Source organism: Tachypleus tridentatus, chromosome 6 (assembly GCF_004210375.1).
Source record: "Tachypleus tridentatus isolate NWPU-2018 chromosome 6, ASM421037v1, whole genome shotgun sequence".
NCBI lineage: Eukaryota > Metazoa > Arthropoda > Merostomata > Xiphosura > Limulidae > Tachypleus > Tachypleus tridentatus.
Window position 1 is genome coordinate 4,206,760 of NC_134830.1, and position 10,498 is coordinate 4,217,257.

The following is a 10,498-nucleotide window of genomic DNA, read 5'->3' on the forward strand; positions in this document are numbered from 1 at the left end:
AGAAGACAAGACCAAACTTTGAAAAGTTAAATAATGAGATCTTGGTTGTTATAAGAAGAACCTAACTAAATAAGAATCTAACTACATAAGAACCTAACTAAATAGAGATCGTAAGGAAAGGTAAGTCCTTGAGTCCAGTCTAAAGAAATGACGATTCAAAACTATATATATAACAATGACATCTAAAACTGTCACGGAACTTGTTTCTTGAAGTCTATCTTTCCTTCTTTCTCTCTTCCTCATAGTTTATAAAAACAGCAATTTTTAATCTAATCTTGGCATTTGCTGCAGTAGTAAATTACAGGAAAACCGAATCCCTGAAGGACTTTATGATACAATCCAGTTATCGTTGCACTGTAAGTCGTGCACTTGATTTAAAGATATTTTTAATGAGCTCATGACTAAACAAAGATAATCCCGCTTTCTACTTCTTTGTTAGACTTTGGCTTCGTCTAAGACTGGTCTTATTTTACATGATCTTTGTGGTAACGTCTATATAAAGAAACGTTAACGTTATGCGTGGCGACAAAAAATCTAATAGAGGAGGCAATATAAAGAAAAAAGCTTAATATCGACTGTGGAACAACCCGTCTAATGGTGGAACGTCACATATCGACTGTGGAACAACAAGTCTAATGGTGGAACGTCACATATCGACTGTGGAACAACTCGTCTAATGGTGGAACGTCACATATCGACTGTGGAACAACCCGTCTAATGGTGGAACGTCACATTTCGACTGTGGAACAACCCGTCTAATGGTGGAACGTCACATTTCGACTGTGGAACAACCCGTCTAATGGTGGAACGTGGAACAACATCACATTTCGACTGTGGAACAACTCGTCTAATGGTGGAACGTCACATTTCGACTGTAAAACAACCCGTCTAATGGTGGAACGTCACATTTCGACTGTGGAACAACTCGTCTAATGGTGGAACGTCACATTTCGACTGTGGAACAACCCGTCTAATGGTGGAACGTCACATTTCGACTGTGGAACAACCCGTCTAATGGTGGAACGTCACATTTCGACTGTGGAACAAGCCGTCTAATGGTGGAACGTCACATTTCGACTGTGGAACAACCCGTCTAATGGTGGAACGTCACATTTCGACTGTGAAACAACCCGTCTAATGGTGGAACGTCACATATCGACTGTGGAACAACCCGTCTAATGGTGGAACGTCACATTTCGACTGTGGAATAACTCGTCTAATGGTGGAACGTCACATTTCGACTGTGGAACAACCCGTCTAATGGTGGAACGTCACATTTCGACTGTGGAACAACCCGTCTAATGGTGGAACGTCACATTTCGACTGTGGAACAACTCGTCTAATGGTGGAACGTCACATATCGACTGTGGAACAACCCGTCTAATGGTGGATCGTCACATATCGACTGTGGAACAACCCGTTTAATGGTGGAACGTCACATATCGACTGTGGAACAACCCGTCTAATGGTGGAACGTCACATATCGACTGTGGAACAATTCGACATATAATATCGAGTATTATATAAATATTTTTAAAGACATTTTCAACATATCCAACATTGAAGATAAACCAAACCATCGTCTCAGAAACACACTATATTATTATCGCAGTCTGGGCTCAGGTACAACTGGAATTCGAAATGTCAACCAGAATGACCTTCTATACAATACAGGCCAGAGAACAGCGGAATCTGTATAGCCGTCACAAATCTAAAATACTGACCAGAGAGTACATAACCAATCAGTAGTGTCCGCCGCCACATGGGCAGAAACCAGCTCTTAGAATCAACCACTAAGGTTCACTGTCATTTTTATACCGAGTCAACAATTGAAAATTTCGAACGTGTTTTCTGCTTAAACCTTCGACTCTACAAACCCAATCATATCAGCGTAACGAAGAGAAGTACTTTATAACGCTAGTAATTAATAGAAAATACACTAATCATCATCATGAAGACTGACTTACCATTCATCATTACAGAAATAAATCATTTAAAATCACTATTTTTAAAGTATTATGTCATGCCAAGCTTACATGTATATATTTAATGGAAGATATTACTCAACATTAAACTTTTATTGATAACTTTGATTCGTTTCCACTTTTAAGAACATTTATTGCGATTGTTGATGCAACAATTCTCAGTTTATAGAATTAGCTACGTTAACCTGAAACGTAACAATTCTCAGTTTATAGAATTAGCTACCTTAACCTGAAACGTAACAATTCTCAGTTTATAGAATTAGCTACGTTAACCTGAAACGTAACAATTCTCAGTTTATAGAATTAGCTACGTTAACCTGAAACGTAACAATTCTCAGTTTATAGAATTAGCTACGTTAACCTGAAACGTAACATCAGTTACATCTGTTGTTGTGACGGGTCTTTTCATTTTAAAACGTGTTAATATTATCAGGTGAAAATTTGACAGTTTTATTTGAATATACGTTTTGTGTTTATAGCTAAGGCTTAAAAACAAGCAGAGATGGTATTATTCTAACGATTAATAATCTTACCTGTATTACTAATAATCTTACTTCTATTAATACTGGTTTTACCTGTATTAATAATTGTGTTACCTGTATTGCTAATGACCTTACCTGTATTACTCATGATCTTACCTGTATCATTAATTATCTAACTTATATTATCAGTTTTCTTACCTGTATTTCTAATTATCTTACCTGTATTACTCATGATCATACCTGTATTACTCATGATCTTACCTGTATTACTTATGATCTTACCTGTATTTCTAATGATCTTACATGTATTACTTGTGATTTTACCTGTATTACTCATGATCTTATCTGTATTACTCATAATCTTATCTGTATTTCTAATGATCTTATCTGTATTACTCATGATCTTACCTGTATTTCTAATGATCTTATCTGTATTATTCATGATCTTACCTGTATAACTCATGATCTTACCTATGTTACTAATTATCATATCTGCATTATAACAGATTTTGAACACAGATATTATATTACAATACTATATATTTCTCATCTTTGGTGTACAGATATTATATTACAATACTATGTTTCGATTCTGTGCATCCCATGTAGTACATTGTAATATTCCATGTAGTACATTGTAATATTCTATTTATCCGTCATTGAGTGTAAAACATATATGTAGAAACGGCTGGTATGGGTAAAGAATTTTCTCAACCCGTATCAGCTGTCTTTACATATATATTTTTCTCTACAAGTGGGTTTTCTCGTCATCACGGATTATTGTTTACTGTAGCTGTCCGTCAGATCAGTCCAGTATTTTCTATCCTTAACATATCGTGTCCATCTGATTCTTCCACCATCTTCTCTTTGGGTTCCCTAGATATTATCCTTATCCTAGATTGCCATACTGTTGTTTTTATTGTCCACCTCTAATCTGAACGTCTTGCTAGATGCCAACCCATTTCCATTTAGTCCTTGTGATGTACCTCACTGTACCTCTCATGTTTGTTGTTTTTATTATTCTGCCATTTCTCCATCTGTCTTCTAATGCTGTATGAAATATTTCTCTTTCCCTAGCTCTTTGTGTAGTTTCTTTTTCCTTATCTCTGTTGTTAGTGTCCATATTTCTAGGTTAGCAGTTCACATTGATCCATAATATTTTTCTACAAAGTACATCTTGATTCTATAGGTTTGTGAACATCATGATCCTATAGGTTTGTGAATATCTTGATCCTATAGGTTTGTGAACATCATGATCCTATAGGTTTGTGAACATCATGATCCTATAGGTTTGTGAATATCTTGATTCTATAGGTTTGAGAACATCTTGATTCTATAGGTTTGTGAATATCTTGATCCTATAGGTTTGTGAATATCTTGATCATATAGGTTTGTGAACATCATGATCCTATAGGTTTGTGAATATCTTGATCCTATAGGTTTGTGAATATCTTGATCATATAGGTTTGTGAACATCATAATCCTATAGGTTTGTGAATATCTTGATCCTATAGGTTTGTGAATATCATGATCATATAGGTTTGTGAACATCATAATCCTATAGGCTTGAGAACATCTTGATCCTATAGGTTTGTGAACATCATGATCCTATAGGTTTGTGAACATCATGATCCTATAGGTTTGTGAACATCTTGATCCTATAGGTTTGTGAATATCTTGATCCTATAGGCTTGAGAACATCTTGATCCTATAGGTTTGTGAACATCATGATCCTATAGGTTTGTGAACATCATGATCCTATAGGTTTGTGAATATCATGATCCTATAGGTTTGTGAACATCTTGATCCTATAGGCTTGAGAACATCTTGATTCTATAGGTTTGAGAACATCTTGATCCTATATGTTTGTGAACATCATGATCCTATAGGTTTGTGAATATCTTGATCCTATAGGCTTGAGAACATCTTGATCCTATAGGTTTGTGAACATCATGATCCTATAGGTTTGTGAATATCTTGATCCTATAGGCTTGAGAACATCTTGATCCTATAGGTTTGTGAACATCATGATCCTATAGGTTTGTGAATATCTTGATCCTATAGGTTTGAGAACATCATGATCCTATGGATTTGAGAACATCTTGATCCTATAGGTTTGTGAACATCATGATCCTATAGGTTTGTGAATATCTTGATCCTATAGGTTTGAGAATATCTTGATCCTATAGGTTTGAGAACATCATGATCCTATAGGTTTGTGAACATCATGATCCTATAGATTTGTGAATATCTTGATCGTATAGGTTTGTGAATATCTTGATCGTATAGGTTTGAGAATATCTTGATCCTATAGGTTTGAGAACATCATGATCCTATAGGTTTGTGAACATCATGATCCTATAGGCTTGAGAACATCTTGATCCTATAGGTTTGAGAACTTCATGATCCTATGGATTTGAGAACATCTTGATACTATAGGTTTGTGAATATCTTGATCCTATAGGTTTGAGAATATCTTGATCCTATAGGTTTGTGAATATCTTGATCCTATAGGTTTACTTTATGCATTTCTAAACATCGCTATGTTAACTTTGTTATTACCATAACTTCTCCTCTTGTTATGTTTTCCATTTTGAAGGTTTGTTCTCAATATTTGTACTCTGACTTTCTATATTTTTCCTTCTCAGTTTTTATGGTATCTATGTCAAGATAACTGGTCATATATATGTTTTTTTACCGTATGGACTTGTAATTCTGTTTCCATACTGATGTTATTCAAACTGTTTAACTTCCATATTTTTATTGACTTTTAAGAGAGATACATCATCTTAATATCTGTTAAACTTGACGACAGCTCTATTGGTAAAGCGGTGGACTGTAGTAGGGTTACAGACATCCATAGGTAGGTGATTCAAATCAGCCTCGTCAGGAGTTGTTTTCAGGCCCGGCACGGCGAGGGGTTAAGGCACTCGACTGGTAATCCGAGGGATAGGTTCGAATCCTCGTCACACCAAATATGCTCGCCCTTTCAACCGTGTAAGCGTTATAAGTGACAGTCAAATAGTCGCCCAAAAGTTGGCGGTGGGTGATGATTATTAGCTGCCTTCCCTCTAGTCTCACACTACTAAATTAGGGACAGCTAGCGCAGATAGCTCTCGTGTAAGTTTGAGCAATATTCAAACACAAGCTCTGCTAAGTCTCACCATCTATTTTTATATCTTCATTATCCAACTCATTTTGTAAACTTCTTGTAAAGTTGCTGTAAACAATTTAGAAGACAATGTATCACCCTGTCTTATCCCTTTCTCTATCTTTACCACTGATAATGCCACTTTATCACGATGTATTTTTGCTCTTGTGTCTGTATATACATATATATATCTTACGTTTTCAGTATACGTTAGGATGACATCTCTTGTAGCTAAAGAATTTAATATTACACTATGTTTTACAATATTAAATGGTTTTTAATAATCTTTAAACTATACACATAAAGGTAAGCTGTATTCATTTGATTTTTTTATTATTTGGTTAGTTACATTCAAGTGATCTGTTGTTGAGAAATGTCTCCTAAATCTTGCTTGTTGTCTTGGTTGATACTCGTCCAAAGTTCTTTTTGTTGTACTTTTGTGTATATTTTATATAAGTAATGGTAATCCTATACATGTTGCTGGTCTTCCTTGTATAAAATGATTATATTGGATTCTTTCCATTTGTTTGGTATATTTTTTGAGTCCAATATTTTGTTAAACAGTTTTGATATCTGCCTTAATGTTTCAGTTTCAAAATATCACTTGTGTTTTGATATCTGCCTTTATGTTTCAGTTTCAAAATATCACTTGTGTTTTGATGTCTGCCTTAATGTTTCAGTTTCAAAATATCACTTGTGTTTTGATATATGCCTTAATGTTTCAGTTTCAAAATATCACTTGTGTTTTGATATATGCCTTAATGTTTCAGTTTCAAAATATCACTTGTGTTTTGAGGTCTGCCTTAATATTTCAGTTTCAAAATATCACTTGTGTTTTGATATCTGCCTTAATGTTTCAGTTTCAAAATATCACTTGTGTTTTGATGTCTGCCTTAATGTTTCAGTTTCAAAATATCACTTGTGTTTTGATATATGCCTTAATGTTTCAGTTTCAAAATATCACTTGTGTTTTGATATTCAGTTTCAAAATATCACTTGTGTTTTGATATCTGCCTTAATGTTTCAGTTTCAAAATATCACTTGTGTTTTGATATCTGCCTTAATGTTTCAGTTTCAAAATATCACTTGTGTTTTGACATCCGCCTTAATGTTTCAGTTTTAAAACATCACTTGTGTTTTGATATCTGCCTTAATGTTTCAGTTTCAAAATATCACTTGTGTTTTGATATCCGCCTTAATGTTTCAGTTTCAAAATATCACTTGTGTTTTGATATCTGCCTTAATGTTTCAGTTTCAAAATATCATTTGTGTTTTGATATCTGCCTTAATGTTTCAGTTTCAAAATATCACTTGTGTTTTGATATCTGCCTTTATGTTTCAGTTTCAAAATATCACTTGTGTTTTGATGTCTGCCTTAATGTTTCAGTTTCAAAATATCACTTGTGTTTTGATATCCGCCTTAATATTTCAGTTTCAAAATATCACTTGTGTTTTGATATCTGCCTTAATGTTTCAGTTTCAAAATATCACTTGTGTTTTGATGTCTGCCTTAATGTTTCAGTTTCAAAATATCACTTGTGTTTTGATATATGCCTTAATGTTTCAGTTTCAAAATATCACTTGTGTTTTGATATCTGCCTTAATGTTTCAGTTTCAAAATATCACTTGTGTTTTGATGTCTGCCTTAATGTTTCAGTTTCAAAATATCACTTGTGTTTTGATATATGCCTTAATGTTTCAGTTTCAAAATATCACTTGTGTTTTGATATCCGCCTTAATGTTTCAGTTTCAAAATATCACTTGTGTTTTGATATCTGCCTTAATGTTTCAGTTTCAAAATATCACTTGTGTTTGATATCTGCCTTAATGTTTCAGTTTCAAAATATCACTTGTGTTTTGACATCCGCCTTAATGTTTCAGTTTTAAAACATCACTTGTGTTTTGATATCTGCCTTAATGTTTCAGTTTCAAAATATCACTTGTGTTTTGATATCCGCCTTAATGTTTCAGTTTCAAAATATCACTTGTGTTTTGATATCTGCCTTAATGTTTCAGTTTCAAAATATCATTTGTGTTTTGATATCTGCCTTAATGTTTCAGTTTCAAAATATCACTTGTGTTTTGATATCTGCCTTTATGTTTCAGTTTCAAAATATCACTTGTGTTTTGATGTCTGCCTTAATGTTTCAGTTTCAAAATATCACTTGTGTTTTGATATCCGCCTTAATGTTTCAGTTTCAAAATATCACTTGTGTTTTGATATCTGCCTTAATGTTTCAGTTTCAAAATATCATTTGTGTTTTGACATCCGCCTTAATGTTTCAGTTTTAAAACATCACTTGTGTTTTGATATCTGCCTTTATGTTTCAGTTTCAAAATATCACTTGTGTTTTGATGTCTGCCTTAATGTTTCAGTTTCAAAATATCACTTGTATTTTGATATCCGCCTTAATGTTTCAGTTTCAAAATATCACTTGTGTTTTGATATATGCCTTAATGTTTCAGTTTCAAAATATCACTTGTGTTTTGACATCCGCCTTAATGTTTCAGTTTTAAAATATCACTTGTGTTTTGATATCCGCCTTAATGTTTCAGTTTTAAAACATCACTTGTGTTTTGATATCTGCCTTAATGTTTCAGTTTCAAAATATCACTTGTGTTTTGATATCTGCCTTAATGTTTCAGTTTCAAAATATCACTTGTGTTTTGATATCTGCCTTAATGTTTCAGTTTCAAAATATCACTTGTGTTTTGATATCTGCCTTAATGTTTCAGTTTCAAAATATCACTTGTGTTTTGATATCTGCCTTAATGTTTCAGTTTCAAAATATCACTTGTGTTTTGATATCTGTCTTAATGTTTCAGTTTCAAAATATCACTTGTGTTTTGATATCTGCCTTAATGTTTCAGTTTCAAAATATCACTTGTGTTTTGATATATGCCTTAATGTTTCAGTTTCAAAATATCACTTGTGTTAATGTCGTTTTCTGGAACTTTCCTTTTTCTTATCTCATTCTCCACTCCCGAGACTAAAGTTCTGTAAAAATCTCAACTATTTCTTTCATTGTGTTGATTCATTGTTTTTATTATTGACCATATTTTCGTGTTTACAACTCCCTTTATTGACTCTGTTCTCACAGATTGTAAGGTGTTTGTAATATTTTTAACTCTTTTCTTGTTATCATCTTTGTTAACTCACATGTTCAACTTTCTCATCTGTCACGAGTTTTTATATGAGCTTTATTTAAAGTTTGTTTTTAAACCTGTTGTGTTTTCTGTTTAATTGTTCACAAAAGTTACCCGTGTCTTGGCCATCCTCCGACACTCCAAATCGGTTTCACAGATTTAACTAAAAATATCTTATTTTAATTTAGATGACTAATATTGATGTGTTTGTCATTTGGTTTAAGTTCCACTTTATTTGTCTTAAGTCATGTTTCGTCTTGGTTATGAATTTCCAGTTTTCCACGACTTGTTGTTGGCTTACAAATAGGAGATTGATCCGGTTTTTTGTGTTTGGGTTTTTTCCCATGTCCAATGTCTTCTTCTTACGTTTCCCAAACAAAGTGTTTCCTACTATTAACTGTTCTTTCTCTAGAAACTCAGTCAGTCTGTATTATGTTGTTACATCTTTAAAATACAGAAGTTATGTTATAATACCACGTTTGGCATGATTTTAAACACAGACGTTATATTACTAATACTGTTTGACATCTTTGGAACATAGATATGTCCCCCGCTAGGACAGAGATAAGTATTCGGATTTACAACGCTAAAATCAGGGGTTCGATTCTCCTTAGTGGACACAGCAGATAGTCTGATGTGGCTTTGCTATAAGAATATATACACACACAACTATTGTGTTATAATACTAGGTTCGCATTTTTTGTAACACAGATGTTACTACATAATACCATATTTGACATCTTTGGAACACAAATGTTATAATATGTTACAATACTATGTTTCGCATCTTTGGAACACATGTTATTTTATGATACCACATTTCGCATATTTGGAACACAGTTAGTGTGTTATAGTACAGTGTTGTGCTATCTCTGGAAAACAGTTAGTGTGTTATAGTACAGAGTTGTGCTATCTCTGAAACACAGTTAGTGTGTTATAGTACAGTGTTGTGCTATCTCTGGAAAACAGTTAGTGTGTTATAGTACAGTGTTGTGCTATCTCTGGAAAACAGTTAGTGTGTTATAGTACAGTGTTGTGCTATCTCTGGAAAACAGTTAGTGTGTTACAGTACAGAGTTGTACTATCTCTGGAAAACAGATAGTGTGTTATAGTACAGTGTTGTGCTATCTCTGGAAAACAGTTAGTGTGTTATAGTACAGTGTTGTGCTATCTCTGGAAAACAGTTAGTGTGTTATAGTACAGTGTTTTGTGTCCTGGAAAACAGTTAGTGTGTTACAGTGTTGTGCTATCTCTGGAAAACAGTTAGTGTGTTATTACAGAGTTGTGCTATCTCTGGAAAACAGTTAGTGTGTTATAGTACAGAGTTGTGCTATATCTGGAAAACAGTTATTGTGTTATAGTACAGTGTTGTGCTATCTCTGGAAAACAATTAGTGTGTTATAGTACAGTGTTGTGCTGTCTCTGGAAAACAGTTAGTGTGTTACAGTACAGAGTTGTGCTATCTCTGGAAAACAGTTAGTGTGTTATAGTACAGTGTTGTGCTATCTCTGGAAAACAGTTAGTGTGTTATAGTACAGAGTTGTGCTATCTCTGGAAAACAGTTAGTGTGTTATAGTACAGAGTTGTGCTATCTCTGGAAAACAGTTAGTGTGTTATAGTACAGAGTTGTGCTATCTCTGGAAAACAGTTAGTGTGTTATAGTACAGAGTTGTGCTATCTCTGGAAAACAGTTATTGTGTTATAGTACAGTGTTGTGCTGTCTCTGGAAAACA